This window comes from Euwallacea fornicatus, chromosome 37 (assembly GCF_040115645.1).
Source record: "Euwallacea fornicatus isolate EFF26 chromosome 37, ASM4011564v1, whole genome shotgun sequence".
NCBI lineage: Eukaryota > Metazoa > Arthropoda > Insecta > Coleoptera > Curculionidae > Euwallacea > Euwallacea fornicatus.
The window spans coordinates 1927878-1949095 of NC_089577.1; positions in this window are offsets into that span (position 1 = coordinate 1927878).

Here is a 21218-nt window from a genome sequence, read left to right on the forward strand (position 1 = left end):
ACACATCATATTTGCATCTTGTTCAAGTTCCTTGAAAAATAGTACTTTATGTGCTCAAACACACAACTTTTATGACTTTTTACACTTTGAAGCTCGATAACTTCGGCAAATGATGACCAAATTGCTTAAACAAACTGTCAATTTAATCTACTCGACGAGACCTATAAGATGACACAACACATCATATTTGCATCTTGTTCAAGTTCCTTGAAAAATTGTACTTTATGTGCTCAAACACACAACTTTTATGACTTTTTACACTTTGAAGCTCGATAACTTCGGCAAATGATGACCAAATTGCTTAAACAAACTGTCAATTTAATCTACTCGACGAGACCTGTAAGATGACACAACACATCATATTTGCATCTTGTTCAATTTCCAAGAAAAATTGTACTTTATGTGCTCAAACACACATCTTTTATGACTTTTTACACTTTGAAGCTCGATAACTTCGGCAAATGATGACCAAATTGCTTAAACAAACTGTCAATTTAATCTACTCGACGAGACCTGTAAGATGACACAACACATCATATTTGCATCTTGTTCAAGTTCCTTGAAAAATTGTACTTTATGTGCTCAAACACACAACTTTTATGACTTTTTACACTTTGAAGCTCGATAACTTCGGCAAATGATGACCAAATTGCTTAAACAAACTGTCAATTTAATCTACTCGACGAGACCTGTAAGATGACACAACACATCATATTTGCATCTTGTTCAAGTTCCTTGAAAAATTGTACTTTATGTGCTCAAACACACAACTTTTATGACTTTTTACACTTTGAAGCTCGATAACTTCGGCAAATGATGACCAAATTGCTTAAACAAACTGTCAATTTAATCTACTGGACGATACCTGTAAGATGACACAACACATCATATTTGCATCTTGTTCAAGTTCCTTGAAAAATAGTACTTTATGTGCTCAAACACACAACTTTTGTGACTTTTTACACTTTGAAGCTCGATAACTTCGGCAAATGATGACCAAATTGCTTAAATAAAGTGTCCAATGAATCTACTCGACGAGACCTGTAAGATGACACAACACATCATATTTGCATCTTATTCAAGTTCCTTGAAAAATAGTACTTTATGTGCTCAAACACACAACTTTTGTGACTTTTTACACTTTGAAGCTCGATAACTTCGGCAAATGATGACCAAATTGCTTAAATAAAGTGTCCAATGAATCTACTCGACGAGACCTGTAAGATGACACTACACATCATATTTGCATCTTGTTCAATTTCCAAGAAAAATTGTACTTTATGTGCTCAAACACACAACTTTTGTGACTTTTTACACTTTGAAGCTCGATAACTTCGGCAAATGATGACAAAATTGCTTAAACAAACTGTCAATTTAATCTACTCGACGAGACCTGTAAGATGACACAACACATCATATTTGCATCTTGTTCAAGATCTTTGAAAAATAGTACTTTATGTGCTCAAACACACAACTTTTGTGACTTTCTACACTTTGAACCTCGATAACTTCGGCAAATGATGACCAAATGGCTTAAACAAACTGTCAATTTAATCTACTCGACGAGACCTGTAAGATGACACAACACATCATATTTGCATCTTGTTCAAGTTCCTTGAAAAATAGTACTTTATGTGCTCAAACACACAACTTTTATGACTTTTTACACTTTGAAGCTCGATAACTTCGGCAAATGATGACCAAATTGCTTAAATAAAGTGTCAATTTAATCTACTCGACGAGACCTGTAAGATGACACAACACATCATATTTGCATCTTGTTCAATTTCCAAGAAAAATAGTACTTTATGTGCTCAAACACACAACTTTTGTGACTTTTTACACTTTGAACCTCGATAACTTCGGGAAATGATGACCAAATAGCTTAAACAAACTGTCAATTTAATCTACTCGACGAGACCTGTAAGATGACACAACACATCATATTTGCATCTTGTTCAATTTCCAAGAAAAATAGTACTTTATGTGCTCAAACACACAACTTTTGTGACTTTTTACACTTTGAACCTCGATAACTTCGGGAAATGATGACCAAATAGCTTAAACAAACTGTCAATTTAATCTACTCGACGAGACCTGTAAGATGACACAACACATCATATTTGCATCTTGTTCAATTTCCATGAAAAATAGTACTTTATGTGCTCAAACACACAACTTTTGTGACTTTTTACACTTTGAACCTCGATAACTTCGGGAAATGATGACCAAATAGCTTAAACAAACTGTCAATTTAATCTACTCGACGAGACCTGTAAGATGACACAACACATCATATTTGCATCTTGTTCAATTTCCATGAAAAATAGTACTTTATGTGCTCAAACACACAACTTTTGTGACTTTTTACACTTTGATGCTCGATATGTTCGGGAAATGATGACCAAATGGCTTAAACAAACTGTCAATTTAATCTACTCGACGAGACCTGTAAGATGACATAACACATCATATTTGCATCTTGTTCAAGTTTCTTGAAAAATAGTACTTTATGTGCTCAAACACACAACTTTTGTGACTTTTTACACTTTGAAGCTCGATAACTTCGGCAAATGATGACCAAATTGCTTAAACAAACTGTCAATTTAATCTACTCGACGAGACCTGTAAGATGACACAACACATCATATTTGCATCTTGTTCAAGATCTTTGAAAAATAGTACTTTATGTGCTCAAACACACAACTTTTGTGACTTTCTACACTTTGAACCTCGATAACTTCGGCAAATGATGACCAAATGGCTTAAACAAACTGTCAATTTAATCTACTCGACGAGACCTGTAAGATGACACAACACATCATATTTGCATCTTGTTCAAGTTCCTTGAAAAATTGTACTTTATGTGCTCAAACACACATCTTTTATGACTTTTTACACTTTGAAGCTCGATAACTTCGGCAAATGATGACCAAATTGCTTAAACAAACTGTCAATTTAATCTACTCGACGAGACCTGTAAGATGACACAACACATCATATTTGCATCTTGTTCAATTTCCAAGAAAAATTGTACTTTATGTGCTCAAACACACATCTTTTATGACTTTTTACACTTTGAAGCTCGATAACTTCGGCAAATGATGACCAAATTGCTTAAACAAACTGTCAATTTAATCTACTCGACGAGACCTGTAAGATGACACAACACATCATATTTGCATCTTGTTCAAGTTCCTTGAAAAATTGTACTTTATGTGCTCAAACACATAACTTTTATGACTTTTTACACTTTGAAGCTCGATAACTTCGGCAAATGATGACCAAATTGCTTAAACAAACTGTCAATTTAATCTACTCGACGAGACCTGTAAGATGACACAACACATCATATTTGCATCTTGTTCAAGTTCCTTGAAAAATTGTACTTTATGTGCTCAAACACACAACTTTTGTGACTTTTTACACTTTCATGCTCGATATGTTCGGGAAATGATGACCAAATGGCTTAAACAAACTGTCAATTTAATCTACTCGACGAGACCTGTAAGATGACACAACACATCATATTTGCATCTTGTTCAATTTCCAAGAAAAATTGTACTTTATGTGCTCAAACACACAACTTTTGTGACTTTTTACACTTTGAAGCTCGATAACTTCGGCAAATGATGACCAAATTGCTTAAACAAACTGTCAATTTAATCTACTCGACGAGACCTGTAAGATGACACAACACATCATATTTGCATCTTGTTCAAGTTCCTTGAAAAATTGTACTTTATGTGCTCAAGCACACAACTTTTGTGACTTTTTACACTTTGAACCTCGATAACTTCGGAAAATGATGACCAAATAGCTTAAACAAACTGTCAATTTAATCTACTCGACGAGACCTGTAAGATGACACAACACATCATATTTCCATCTTGTTCAATTTCCGAGAAAAATTGTACTTTATGTGCTCAAACACACACCTTTTGTGACTTTTTACACTTTGAAGCTCGATAACTTCGGCAAATGATGACCAAATTGCTTAAACAAACTGTCAATTTAATCTACTCGACGAGACCTGTAAGATGACACAACACATCATATTTGCATCTTGTTCAATTTCCAAGAAAAATTGTACTTTATGTGCTCAAACACACATCTTTTATGACTTTTTACACTTTGAAGCTCGATAACTTCGGCAAATGATGACCAAATTGCTTAAACAAACTGTCAATTTAATCTACTCGACGAGACCTGTAAGATGACACAACACATCATATTTGCATCTTGTTCAAGTTCCTTGAAAAATTGTACTTTATGTGCTCAAACACACATCTTTTATGACTTTTTACACTTTGAAGCTCGATAACTTCGGCAAATGATGACCAAATTGCTTAAACAAACTGTCAATTTAATCTACTCGACGATACCTGTAAGATGACACAACACATCATATTTGCATCTTGTTCAAGTTCCTTGAAAAATTGTACTTTATGTGCTCAAACACACATCTTTTATGACTTTTTACACTTTGAAGCTCGATAACTTCGGCAAATGATGACCAAATTGCTTAAACAAACTGTCAATTTAATCTACTCGACGAGACCTGTAAGATGACACAACACATCATATTTGCATCTTGTTCAATTTCCAAGAAAAATTGTACTTTATGTGCTCAAACACACATCTTTTATGACTTTTTACACTTTGAAGCTCGATAACTTCGGCAAATGATGACCAAATTGCTTAAACAAACTGTCAATTTAATCTACTCGACGATACCTGTAAGATGACACAACACATCATATTTGCATCTTGTTCAAGTTCCTTGAAAAATTGTACTTTATGTGCTCAAACACACAACTTTTATGACTTTTTACACTTTGAAGCTCGATAACTTCGGCAAATGATGACCAAATTGCTTAAACAAACTGTCAATTTAATCTACTCGACGAGACCTGTAAGATGACACAACACATCATATTTGCATCTTGTTCAAGTTCCTTGAAAAATAGTACTTTATGTGCTCAAACACACAACTTTTGTGACTTTTTACACTTTGAACCTCGATAACTTCGGCAAATGATGACCAAATTGCTTAAACAAACTGTCAATTTAATCTACTCGACGATACCTGTAAGATGACACAACACATCATATTTGCATCTTGTTCAAGTTCCTTGAAAAATTGTACTTTATGTGCTCAAACACACAACTTTTATGACTTTTTACACTTTGAAGCTCGATAACTTCGGCAAATGATGACCAAATTGCTTAAACAAACTGTCAATTTAATCTACTCGACGAGACCTGTAAGATGACACAACACATCATATTTGCATCTTGTTCAAGTTCCTTGAAAAATTGTACTTTATGTGCTCAAACACACAACTTTTATGACTTTTTACACTTTGAAGCTCGATAACTTCGGCAAATGATGACCAAATTGCTTAAACAAACTGTCAATTTAATCTACTCGACGAGACCTGTAAGATGACACAACACATCATATTTGCATCTTGTTCAATTTCCAAGAAAAATTGTACTTTATGTGCTCAAACACACATCTTTTATGACTTTTTACACTTTGAAGCTCGATAACTTCGGCAAATGATGACCAAATTGCTTAAACAAACTGTCAATTTAATCTACTCGACGAGACCTGTAAGATGACACAACACATCATATTTGCATCTTGTTCAAGTTCCTTGAAAAATTGTACTTTATGTGCTCAAACACACAACTTTTATGACTTTTTACACTTTGAAGCTCGATAACTTCGGCAAATGATGACCAAATTGCTTAAACAAACTGTCAATTTAATCTACTCGACGAGACCTGTAAGATGACACAACACATCATATTTGCATCTTGTTCAAGTTCCTTGAAAAATTGTACTTTATGTGCTCAAACACACAACTTTTATGACTTTTTACACTTTGAAGCTCGATAACTTCGGCAAATGATGACCAAATTGCTTAAACAAACTGTCAATTTAATCTACTGGACGATACCTGTAAGATGACACAACACATCATATTTGCATCTTGTTCAAGTTCCTTGAAAAATAGTACTTTATGTGCTCAAACACACAACTTTTGTGACTTTTTACACTTTGAAGCTCGATAACTTCGGCAAATGATGACCAAATTGCTTAAATAAAGTGTCCAATGAATCTACTCGACGAGACCTGTAAGATGACACAACACATCATATTTGCATCTTATTCAAGTTCCTTGAAAAATAGTACTTTATGTGCTCAAACACACAACTTTTGTGACTTTTTACACTTTGAAGCTCGATAACTTCGGCAAATGATGACCAAATTGCTTAAATAAAGTGTCCAATGAATCTACTCGACGAGACCTGTAAGATGACACAACACATCATATTTGCATCTTATTCAAGTTCCTTGAAAAATTGTACTTTATGTGCTCAAGCACACAACTTTTGTGACTTTTTACACTTTGAAGATCGATAACTTCGGCAAATGATGACCAAATTGCTTAAATAAAGTGTCCAATGAATCTACTCGACGAGACCTGTAAGATGACACAACACATCATATTTGCATCTTGTTCAATTTCCAAGAAAAATTGTACTTTATGTGCTCAAACACACATCTTTTATGACTTTTTACACTTTGAAGCTCGATAACTTCGGCAAATGATGACCAAATTGCTTAAACAAACTGTCAATTTAATCTACTCGACGATACCTGTAAGATGACACAACACATCATATTTGCATCTTGTTCAAGTTCCTTGAAAAATTGTACTTTATGTGCTCAAACACACAACTTTTATGACTTTTTACACTTTGAAGCTCGATAACTTCGGCAAATGATGACCAAATTGCTTAAACAAACTGTCAATTTAATCTACTCGACGATACCTGTAAGATGACACAACACATCATATTTGCATCTTGTTCAAGTTCCTTGAAAAATAGTACTTTATGTGCTCAAACACACAACTTTTGTGACTTTTTACACTTTGAACCTCGATAACTTCGGAAAATGATGACCAAATAGCTTAAACAAACTGTCAATTTAATCTACTCGACGAGACCTGTAAGATGACACAACACATCATATTTCCATCTTGTTCAATTTCCGAGAAAAATTGTACTTTATGTGCTCAAACACACACCTTTTGTGACTTTTTACACTTTGAAGCTCGATAACTTCGGCAAATGATGACCAAATTGCTTAAACAAACTGTCAATTTAATCTACTCGACGAGACCTGTAAGATGACACAACACATCATATTTGCATCTTGTTCAATTTCCAAGAAAAATTGTACTTTATGTGCTCAAACACACAACTTTTGTGAGTTTTTACACTTTCATGCTCGATATGTTCGGGAAATGATGACCAAATGGCTTAAACAAACTGTCAATTTAATCTACTCGACGAGACCTGTAAGATGACACAACACATCATATTTGCATCTTGTTCAATTTCCAAGAAAAATTGTACTTTATGTGCTCAAACACACAACTTTTGTGACTTTTTACACTTTCATGCTCGATATGTTCGGGAAATGATGACCAAATGGCTTAAACAAACTGTCAATTTAATCTACTCGACGAGACCTGTAAGATGACACAACACATCATATTTGCATCTTGTTCAATTTCCAAGAAAAATTGTACTTTATGTGCTCAAACACACAACTTTTGTGACTTTTTACACTTTGAAGCTCGATAACTTCGGCAAATGATGACCAAATTGCTTAAACAAACTGTCAATTTAATCTACTCGACGAGACCTGTAAGATGACACAACACATCATATTTGCATCTTGTTCAATTTCCTTGAAAAATAGTACTGTATGTGCTCAAACACACAACTTTTGTGACTTTTAACATTTTGAAGCTCGATAACTTCGGCAAATGATGACCAAATTGCTTAAACAAACTGTCAATTTAATCTACTCGACGAGACCTGTAAGATGACACAACACATCATATTTGCATCTTGTTCAATTTCCATGAAAAATAGTACTTTATGTGCTCAAACACACAACTTTTGTGACTTTTTACACTTTGAACCTCGATAACTTCGGGAAATGATGACCAAATAGCTTAAACAAACTGTCAATTTAATCTACTCGACGAGACCTGTAAGATGACACAACACATCATATTTGCATCTTGTTCAATTTCCAAGAAAAATTGTACTTTATGTGCTCAAACACACAACTTTTGTGACTTTTTACACTTTGAACCTCGATAACTTCGGGAAATGATGACCAAATTGCTTAAACAAACTGTCAATTTAATCTACTCGACGAGACCTGTAAGATGACACAACACATCATATTTGCATCTTGTTCAATTTCCAAGAAAAATTGTACTTTATGTGCTCAAACACACAACTTTTGTGAGTTTTTACACTTTGAACCTCGATAACTTCGGCAAATGATGACCAAATTGCTTAAACAAACTGTCAATTTAATCTACTCGACGAGACCTGTAAGATGACACAACACATCATATTTGCATCTTGTTCAAGTTCCTTGAAAAATTGTACTTTATGTGCTCAAACACACAACTTTTATGACTTTTTACACTTTGAAGCTCGATAACTTCGGCAAATGATGACCAAATTGCTTAAACAAACTGTCAATTTAATCTACTCGACGATACCTGTAAGATGACACAACACATCATATTTGCATCTTGTTCAAGTTCCTTGAAAAATAGTACTTTATGTGCTCAAACACACAACTTTTGTGACTTTTTACACTTTGAACCTCGATAACTTCGGAAAATGATGACCAAATAGCTTAAACAAACTGTCAATTTAATCTACTCGACGAGACCTGTAAGATGACACAACACATCATATTTGCATCTTGTTCAATTTCCAAGAAAAATAGTACTTTATGTGCTCAAACACACAACTTTTGTGACTTTTTACACTTTGAACCTCGATAACTTCGGGAAATGATGACCAAATAGCTTAAACAAACTGTCAATTTAATCTACTCGACGAGACCTGTAAGATGACACAACACATCATATTTGCATCTTGTTCAATTTCCAAGAAAAATTGTACTTTATGTGCTCAAACACACATCTTTTATGACTTTTTACACTTTGAAGCTCGATAACTTCGGCAAATGATGACCAAATTGCTTAAACAAACTGTCAATTTAATCTACTCGACGAGACCTGTAAGATGACACAACACATCATATTTGCATCTTGTTCAAGTTCCTTGAAAAATTGTACTTTATGTGCTCAAACACATAACTTTTATGACTTTTTACACTTTGAAGCTCGATAACTTCGGCAAATGATGACCAAATTGCTTAAACAAACTGTCAATTTAATCTACTCGACGAGACCTGTAAGATGACACAACACATCATATTTGCATCTTGTTCAAGTTCCTTGAAAAATTGTACTTTATGTGCTCAAACACACAACTTTTATGACTTTTTACACTTTGAAGCTCGATAACTTCGGCAAATGATGACCAAATTGCTTAAACAAACTGTCAATTTAATCTACTCGACGAGACCTGTAAGATGACACAACACATCATATTTGCATCTTGTTCAATTTCCAAGAAAAATTGTACTTTATGTGCTCAAACACACATCTTTTATGACTTTTTACACTTTGAAGCTCGATAACTTCGGCAAATGATGACCAAATTGCTTAAACAAACTGTCAATTTAATCTACTCGACGAGACCTGTAAGATGACACAACACATCATATTTGCATCTTGTTCAAGTTCCTTGAAAAATTGTACTTTATGTGCTCAAACACACAACTTTTATGACTTTTTACACTTTGAAGCTCGATAACTTCGGCAAATGATGACCAAATTGCTTAAACAAACTGTCAATTTAATCTACTCGACGAGACCTGTAAGATGACACAACACATCATATTTGCATCTTGTTCAATTTCCAAGAAAAATTGTACTTTATGTGCTCAAACACACATCTTTTATGACTTTTTACACTTTGAAGCTCGATAACTTCGGCAAATGATGACCAAATTGCTTAAACAAACTGTCAATTTAATCTACTCGACGAGACCTGTAAGATGACACAACACATCATATTTGCATCTTGTTCAAGTTCCTTGAAAAATTGTACTTTATGTGCTCAAACACACAACTTTTATGACTTTTTACACTTTGAAGCTCGATAACTTCGGCAAATGATGACCAAATTGCTTAAACAAACTGTCAATTTAATCTACTGGACGATACCTGTAAGATGACACAACACATCATATTTGCATCTTGTTCAAGTTCCTTGAAAAATAGTACTTTATGTGCTCAAACACACAACTTTTGTGACTTTTTACACTTTGAAGCTCGATAACTTCGGCAAATGATGACCAAATTGCTTAAATAAAGTGTCCAATGAATCTACTCGACGAGACCTGTAAGATGACACAACACATCATATTTGCATCTTATTCAAGTTCCTTGAAAAATAGTACTTTATGTGCTCAAACACACAACTTTTGTGACTTTTTACACTTTGAAGCTCGATAACTTCGGCAAATGATGACCAAATTGCTTAAATAAAGTGTCCAATGAATCTACTCGACGAGACCTGTAAGATGACACTACACATCATATTTGCATCTTGTTCAATTTCCAAGAAAAATTGTACTTTATGTGCTCAAACACACAACTTTTGTGACTTTTTACACTTTGAAGCTCGATAACTTCGGCAAATGATGACCAAATTGCTTAAACAAACTGTCAATTTAATCTACTCGACGAGACCTGTAAGATGACACAACACATCATATTTGCATCTTGTTCAAGATCTTTGAAAAATAGTACTTTATGTGCTCAAACACACAACTTTTGTGACTTTCTACACTTTGAACCTCGATAACTTCGGCAAATGATGACCAAATGGCTTAAACAAACTGTCAATTTAATCTACTCGACGAGACCTGTAAGATGACACAACACATCATATTTGCATCTTGTTCAAGTTCCTTGAAAAATAGTACTTTATGTGCTCAAACACACAACTTTTATGACTTTTTACACTTTGAAGCTCGATAACTTCGGCAAATGATGACCAAATTGCTTAAATAAAGTGTCAATTTAATCTACTCGACGAGACCTGTAAGATGACACAACACATCATATTTGCATCTTGTTCAATTTCCAAGAAAAATAGTACTTTATGTGCTCAAACACACAACTTTTGTGACTTTTTACACTTTGAACCTCGATAACTTCGGGAAATGATGACCAAATAGCTTAAACAAACTGTCAATTTAATCTACTCGACGAGACCTGTAAGATGACACAACACATCATATTTGCATCTTGTTCAATTTCCAAGAAAAATAGTACTTTATGTGCTCAAACACACAACTTTTGTGACTTTTTACACTTTGAACCTCGATAACTTCGGGAAATGATGACCAAATAGCTTAAACAAACTGTCAATTTAATCTACTCGACGAGACCTGTAAGATGACACAACACATCATATTTGCATCTTGTTCAATTTCCATGAAAAATAGTACTTTATGTGCTCAAACACACAACTTTTGTGACTTTTTACACTTTGAACCTCGATAACTTCGGGAAATGATGACCAAATAGCTTAAACAAACTGTCAATTTAATCTACTCGACGAGACCTGTAAGATGACACAACACATCATATTTGCATCTTGTTCAATTTCCATGAAAAATAGTACTTTATGTGCTCAAACACACAACTTTTGTGACTTTTTACACTTTGATGCTCGATATGTTCGGGAAATGATGACCAAATGGCTTAAACAAACTGTCAATTTAATCTACTCGACGAGACCTGTAAGATGACATAACACATCATATTTGCATCTTGTTCAAGTTTCTTGAAAAATAGTACTTTATGTGCTCAAACACACAACTTTTGTGACTTTTTACACTTTGAAGCTCGATAACTTCGGCAAATGATGACCAAATTGCTTAAACAAACTGTCAATTTAATCTACTCGACGAGACCTGTAAGATGACACAACACATCATATTTGCATCTTGTTCAAGATCTTTGAAAAATAGTACTTTATGTGCTCAAACACACAACTTTTGTGACTTTCTACACTTTGAACCTCGATAACTTCGGCAAATGATGACCAAATGGCTTAAACAAACTGTCAATTTAATCTACTCGACGAGACCTGTAAGATGACACAACACATCATATTTGCATCTTGTTCAAGTTCCTTGAAAAATTGTACTTTATGTGCTCAAACACACATCTTTTATGACTTTTTACACTTTGAAGCTCGATAACTTCGGCAAATGATGACCAAATTGCTTAAACAAACTGTCAATTTAATCTACTCGACGAGACCTGTAAGATGACACAACACATCATATTTGCATCTTGTTCAATTTCCAAGAAAAATTGTACTTTATGTGCTCAAACACACATCTTTTATGACTTTTTACACTTTGAAGCTCGATAACTTCGGCAAATGATGACCAAATTGCTTAAACAAACTGTCAATTTAATCTACTCGACGAGACCTGTAAGATGACACAACACATCATATTTGCATCTTGTTCAAGTTCCTTGAAAAATTGTACTTTATGTGCTCAAACACATAACTTTTATGACTTTTTACACTTTGAAGCTCGATAACTTCGGCAAATGATGACCAAATTGCTTAAACAAACTGTCAATTTAATCTACTCGACGAGACCTGTAAGATGACACAACACATCATATTTGCATCTTGTTCAAGTTCCTTGAAAAATTGTACTTTATGTGCTCAAACACACAACTTTTATGACTTTTTACACTTTGAAGCTCGATAACTTCGGCAAATGATGACCAAATTGCTTAAACAAACTGTCAATTTAATCTACTCGACGATACCTGTAAGATGACACAACACATCATATTTGCATCTTGTTCAAGTTCCTTGAAAAATTGTACTTTATGTGCTCAAGCACACAACTTTTGTGACTTTTTACACTTTGAACCTCGATAACTTCGGAAAATGATGACCAAATAGCTTAAACAAACTGTCAATTTAATCTACTCGACGAGACCTGTAAGATGACACAACACATCATATTTCCATCTTGTTCAATTTCCGAGAAAAATTGTACTTTATGTGCTCAAACACACACCTTTTGTGACTTTTTACACTTTGAAGCTCGATAACTTCGGCAAATGATGACCAAATTGCTTAAACAAACTGTCAATTTAATCTACTCGACGAGACCTGTAAGATGACACAACACATCATATTTGCATCTTGTTCAATTTCCAAGAAAAATTGTACTTTATGTGCTCAAACACACATCTTTTATGACTTTTTACACTTTGAAGCTCGATAACTTCGGCAAATGATGACCAAATTGCTTAAACAAACTGTCAATTTAATCTACTCGACGAGACCTGTAAGATGACACAACACATCATATTTGCATCTTGTTCAAGTTCCTTGAAAAATTGTACTTTATGTGCTCAAACACACATCTTTTATGACTTTTTACACTTTGAAGCTCGATAACTTCGGCAAATGATGACCAAATTGCTTAAACAAACTGTCAATTTAATCTACTCGACGATACCTGTAAGATGACACAACACATCATATTTGCATCTTGTTCAAGTTCCTTGAAAAATTGTACTTTATGTGCTCAAACACACATCTTTTATGACTTTTTACACTTTGAAGCTCGATAACTTCGGCAAATGATGACCAAATTGCTTAAACAAACTGTCAATTTAATCTACTCGACGAGACCTGTAAGATGACACAACACATCATATTTGCATCTTGTTCAATTTCCAAGAAAAATTGTACTTTATGTGCTCAAACACACATCTTTTATGACTTTTTACACTTTGAAGCTCGATAACTTCGGCAAATGATGACCAAATTGCTTAAACAAACTGTCAATTTAATCTACTCGACGATACCTGTAAGATGACACAACACATCATATTTGCATCTTGTTCAAGTTCCTTGAAAAATTGTACTTTATGTGCTCAAACACACAACTTTTATGACTTTTTACACTTTGAAGCTCGATAACTTCGGCAAATGATGACCAAATTGCTTAAACAAACTGTCAATTTAATCTACTCGACGAGACCTGTAAGATGACACAACACATCATATTTGCATCTTGTTCAAGTTCCTTGAAAAATAGTACTTTATGTGCTCAAACACACAACTTTTGTGACTTTTTACACTTTGAACCTCGATAACTTCGGCAAATGATGACCAAATTGCTTAAACAAACTGTCAATTTAATCTACTCGACGATACCTGTAAGATGACACAACACATCATATTTGCATCTTGTTCAAGTTCCTTGAAAAATTGTACTTTATGTGCTCAAACACACAACTTTTATGACTTTTTACACTTTGAAGCTCGATAACTTCGGCAAATGATGACCAAATTGCTTAAACAAACTGTCAATTTAATCTACTCGACGAGACCTGTAAGATGACACAACACATCATATTTGCATCTTGTTCAAGTTCCTTGAAAAATTGTACTTTATGTGCTCAAACACACAACTTTTATGACTTTTTACACTTTGAAGCTCGATAACTTCGGCAAATGATGACCAAATTGCTTAAACAAACTGTCAATTTAATCTACTCGACGAGACCTGTAAGATGACACAACACATCATATTTGCATCTTGTTCAATTTCCAAGAAAAATTGTACTTTATGTGCTCAAACACACATCTTTTATGACTTTTTACACTTTGAAGCTCGATAACTTCGGCAAATGATGACCAAATTGCTTAAACAAACTGTCAATTTAATCTACTCGACGAGACCTGTAAGATGACACAACACATCATATTTGCATCTTGTTCAATTTCCATGAAAAATAGTACTTTATGTGCTCAAACACACAACTTTTGTGACTTTTTACACTTTGATGCTCGATATGTTCGGGAAATGATGACCAAATGGCTTAAACAAACTGTCAATTTAATCTACTCGACGAGACCTGTAAGATGACATAACACATCATATTTGCATCTTGTTCAAGATCTTTGAAAAATAGTACTTTATGTGCTCAAACACACAACTTTTGTGACTTTCTACACTTTGAACCTCGATAACTTCGGCAAATGATGACCAAATGGCTTAAACAAACTGTCAATTTAATCTACTCGACGAGACCTGTAAGATGACACAACACATCATATTTGCATCTTGTTCAAGTTCCTTGAAAAATAGTACTTTATGTGCTCAAACACACAACTTTTATGACTTTTTACACTTTGAAGCTCGATAACTTCGGCAAATGATGACCAAATTGCTTAAATAAAGTGTCAATTTAATCTACTCGACGAGACCTGTAAGATGACACAACACATCATATTTGCATCTTGTTCAATTTCCAAGAAAAATAGTACTTTATGTGCTCAAACACACAACTTTTGTGACTTTTTACACTTTGAACCTCGATAACTTCGGGAAATGATGACCAAATAGCTTAAACAAACTGTCAATTTAATCTACTCGACGAGACCTGTAAGATGACACAACACATCATATTTGCATCTTGTTCAATTTCCAAGAAAAATAGTACTTTATGTGCTCAAACACACAACTTTTGTGACTTTTTACACTTTGAACCTCGATAACTTCGGGAAATGATGACCAAATAGCTTAAACAAACTGTCAATTTAATCTACTCGACGAGACCTGTAAGATGACACAACACATCATATTTGCATCTTGTTCAATTTCCATGAAAAATAGTACTTTATGTGCTCAAACACACAACTTTTGTGACTTTTTACACTTTGAACCTCGATAACTTCGGGAAATGATGACCAAATAGCTTAAACAAACTGTCAATTTAATCTACTCGACGAGACCTGTAAGATGACACAACACATCATATTTGCATCTTGTTCAATTTCCATGAAAAATAGTACTTTATGTGCTCAAACACACAACTTTTGTGACTTTTTACACTTTGATGCTCGATATGTTCGGGAAATGATGACCAAATGGCTTAAACAAACTGTCAATTTAATCTACTCGACGAGACCTGTAAGATGACATAACACATCATATTTGCATCTTGTTCAAGTTTCTTGAAAAATAGTACTTTATGTGCTCAAACACACAACTTTTGTGACTTTTTACACTTTGAAGCTCGATAACTTCGGCAAATGATGACCAAATTGCTTAAACAAACTGTCAATTTAATCTACTCGACGAGACCTGTAAGATGACACAACACATCATATTTGCATCTTGTTCAAGATCTTTGAAAAATAGTACTTTATGTGCTCAAACACACAACTTTTGTGACTTTCTACACTTTGAACCTCGATAACTTCGGCAAATGATGACCAAATGGCTTAAACAAACTGTCAATTTAATCTACTCGACGAGACCTGTAAGATGACACAACACATCATATTTGCATCTTGTTCAAGTTCCTTGAAAAATTGTACTTTATGTGCTCAAACACACATCTTTTATGACTTTTTACACTTTGAAGCTCGATAACTTCGGCAAATGATGACCAAATTGCTTAAACAAACTGTCAATTTAATCTACTCGACGAGACCTGTAAGATGACACAACACATCATATTTGCATCTTGTTCAATTTCCAAGAAAAATTGTACTTTATGTGCTCAAACACACATCTTTTATGACTTTTTACACTTTGAAGCTCGATAACTTCGGCAAATGATGACCAAATTGCTTAAACAAACTGTCAATTTAATCTACTCGACGAGACCTGTAAGATGACACAACACATCATATTTGCATCTTGTTCAAGTTCCTTGAAAAATTGTACTTTATGTGCTCAAACACATAACTTTTATGACTTTTTACACTTTGAAGCTCGATAACTTCGGCAAATGATGACCAAATTGCTTAAACAAACTGTCAATTTAATCTACTCGACGATACCTGTAAGATGACACAACACATCATATTTGCATCTTGTTCAAGTTCCTTGAAAAATTGTACTTTATGTGCTCAAGCACACAACTTTTGTGACTTTTTACACTTTGAACCTCGATAACTTCGGAAAATGATGACCAAATAGCTTAAACAAACTGTCAATTTAATCTACTCGACGAGACCTGTAAGATGACACAACACATCATATTTCCATCTTGTTCAATTTCCGAGAAAAATTGTACTTTATGTGCTCAAACACACACCTTTTGTGACTTTTTACACTTTGAAGCTCGATAACTTCGGCAAATGATGACCAAATTGCTTAAACAAACTGTCAATTTAATCTACTCGACGAGACCTGTAAGATGACACAACACATCATATTTGCATCTTGTTCAATTTCCAAGAAAAATTGTACTTTATGTGCTCAAACACACATCTTTTATGACTTTTTACACTTTGAAGCTCGATAACTTCGGCAAATGATGACCAAATTGCTTAAACAAACTGTCAATTTAATCTACTCGACGAGACCTGTAAGATGACACAACACATCATATTTGCATCTTGTTCAAGTTCCTTGAAAAATTGTACTTTATGTGCTCAAACACACATCTTTTATGACTTTTTACACTTTGAAGCTCGATAACTTCGGCAAATGATGACCAAATTGCTTAAACAAACTGTCAATTTAATCTACTCGACGATACCTGTAAGATGACACAACACATCATATTTGCATCTTGTTCAAGTTCCTTGAAAAATTGTACTTTATGTGCTCAAACACACATCTTTTATGACTTTTTACACTTTGAAGCTCGATAACTTCGGCAAATGATGACCAAATTGCTTAAACAAACTGTCAATTTAATCTACTCGACGAGACCTGTAAGATGACACAACACATCATATTTGCATCTTGTTCAATTTCCAAGAAAAATTGTACTTTATGTGCTCAAACACACATCTTTTATGACTTTTTACACTTTGAAGCTCGATAACTTCGGCAAATGATGACCAAATTGCTTAAACAAACTGTCAATTTAATCTACTCGACGATACCTGTAAGATGACACAACACATCATATTTGCATCTTGTGCAAGTTCCTTGAAAAATTGTACTTTATGTGCTCAAACACACAACTTTTATGACTTTTTACACTTTGAAGCTCGATAACTTCGGCAAATGATGACCAAATTGCTTAAACAAACTGTCAATTTAATCTACTCGACGAGACCTGTAAGATGACACAACACATCATATTTGCATCTTGTTCAAGTTCCTTGAAAAATAGTACTTTATGTGCTCAAACACACAACTTTTGTGACTTTTTACACTTTGAACCTCGATAACTTCGGCAAATGATGACCAAATTGCTTAAACAAACTGTCAATTTAATCTACTCGACGATACCTGTAAGATGACACAACACATCATATTTGCATCTTGTTCAAGTTCCTTGAAAAATAGTACTTTATGTGCTCAAACACACAACTTTTATGACTTTTTACACTTTGAAGCTCGATAACTTCGGCAAATGATGACCAAATTGCTTAAACAAACTGTCAATTTAATCTACTGGACGATACCTGTAAGATGACACAACACATCATATTTGCATCTTGTTCAAGTTCCTTGAAAAATAGTACTTTATGTGCTCAAACACACAACTTTTGTGACTTTTTACACTTTGAAGCTCGATAACTTCGGCAAATGATGACCAAATTGCTTAAATAAAGTGTCCAATGAATCTACTCGACGAGACCTGTAAGATGACACAACACATCATATTTGCATCTTATTCAAGTTCCTTGAAAAATAGTACTTTATGTGCTCAAACACACAACTTTTGTGACTTTTTACACTTTGAAGCTCGATAACTTCGGCAAATGATGACCAAATTGCTTAAATAAAGTGTCCAATGAATCTACTCGACGAGACCTGTAAGATGACACTACACATCATATTTGCATCTTATTCAAGTTCCTTGAAAAATTGTACTTTATGTGCTCAAGCACACAACTTTTGTGACTTTTTACACTTTGAAGATCGATAACTTCGGCAAATGATGACCAAATTGCTTAAATAAAGTGTCCAATGAATCTACTCGACGAGACCTGTAAGATGACACAACACATCATATTTGCATCTTGTTCAATTTCCAAGAAAAATTGTACTTTATGTGCTCAAACACACATCTTTTATGACTTTTTACACTTTGAAGCTCGATAACTTCGGCAAATGATGACCAAATTGCTTAAACAAACTGTCAATTTAATCTACTCGACGATACCTGTAAGATGACACAACACATCATATTTGCATCTTGTTCAAGTTCCTTGAAAAATTGTACTTTATGTGCTCAAACACACAACTTTTATGACTTTTTACACTTTGAAGCTCGATAACTTCGGCAAATGATGACCAAATTGCTTAAACAAACTGTCAATTTAATCTACTCGACGATACCTGTAAGATGACACAACACATCATATTTGCATCTTGTTCAAGTTCCTTGAAAAATAGTACTTTATGTGCTCAAACACACAACTTTTATGACTTTTTACACTTTGAACCTCGATAACTTCGGAAAATGATGACCAAATAGCTTAAACAAACTGTCAATTTAATCTACTCGACGAGACCTGTAAGATGACACAACACATCATATTTCCATCTTGTTCAATTTCCGAGAAAAATTGTACTTTATGTGCTCAAACACACACCTTTTGTGACTTTTTACACTTTGAAGCTCGATAACTTCGGCAAATGATGACCAAATTGCTTAAACAAACTGTCAATTTAATCTACTCGACGAGACCTGTAAGATGACACAACACATCATATTTGCATCTTGTTCAATTTCCAAGAAAAATTGTACTTTATGTGCTCAAACACACAACTTTTGTGAGTTTTTACACTTTCATGCTCGATATGTTCGGGAAATGATGACCAAATGGCTTAAACAAACTGTCAATTTAATCTACTCGACGAGACCTGTAAGATGACACAACACATCATATTTGCATCTTGTTCAATTTCCAAGAAAAATTGTACTTTATGTGCTCAAACACACAACTTTTGTGACTTTTTACACTTTGAAGCTCGATAACTTCGGCAAATGATGACCAAATTGCTTAAACAAACTGTCAATTTAATCTACTCGACGAGACCTGTAAGATGACACAACACATCATATTTGCATCTTGTTCAATTTCCTTGAAAAATAGTACTGTATGTGCTCAAACACACAACTTTTGTGACTTTTAACATTTTGAAGCTCGATAACTTCGGCAAATGATGACCAAATTGCTTAAACAAACTGTCAATTTAATCTACTCGACGAGACCTGTAAGATGACACAACACATCATATTTGCATCTTGTTCAATTTCCATGAAAAATAGTACTTTATGTGCTCAAACACACAACTTTTGTGACTTTTTACACTTTGAACCTCGATAACTTCGGGAAATGATGACCAAATAGCTTAAACAAACTGTCAATTTAATCTACTCGACGAGACCTGTAAGATGACACAACACATCATATTTGCATCTTGTTCAATTTCCAAGAAAAATTGTACTTTATGTGCTCAAACACACAACTTTTGTGACTTTTTACACTTTGAACCTCGATAACTTCGGGAAATGATGACCAAATTGCTTAAACAAACTGTCAATTTAATCTACTCGACGAGACCTGTAAGATGACACAACACATCATATTTGCATCTTGTTCAATTTCCAAGAAAAATTGTACTTTATGTGCTCAAACACACAACTTTTGTGAGTTTTTACACTTTGAACCTCGATAACTTCGGCAAATGATGACCAAATTGCTTAAACAAACTGTCAATTTAATCTACTCGACGAGACCTGTAAGATGACACAACACATCATATTTGCATCTTGTTCAATTTCCAAGAAAAATTGTACTTTATGTGCTCAAACACACATCTTTTATGACTTTTTACACTTTGAAGCTCGATAACTTCGGCAAATGATGACCAAATTGCTTAAACAAACTGTCAATTTAATCTACTCGACGAGACCTGTAAGATGACACAACACATCATATTTGCATCTTGTTCAAGTTCCTTGAAAAATTGTACTTTATGTGCTCAAACACATAACTTTTATGACTTTTTACACTTTGAAGCTCGATAACTTCGGCAAATGATGACCAAATTGCTTAAACAAACTGTCAATTTAATCTACTCGACGAGACCTGTAAGATGACACAACACATCATATTTGCATCTTGTTCAAGTTCCTTGAAAAATTGTACTTTATGTGCTCAAACACACAACTTTTATGACTTTTTACACTTTGAAGCTCGAT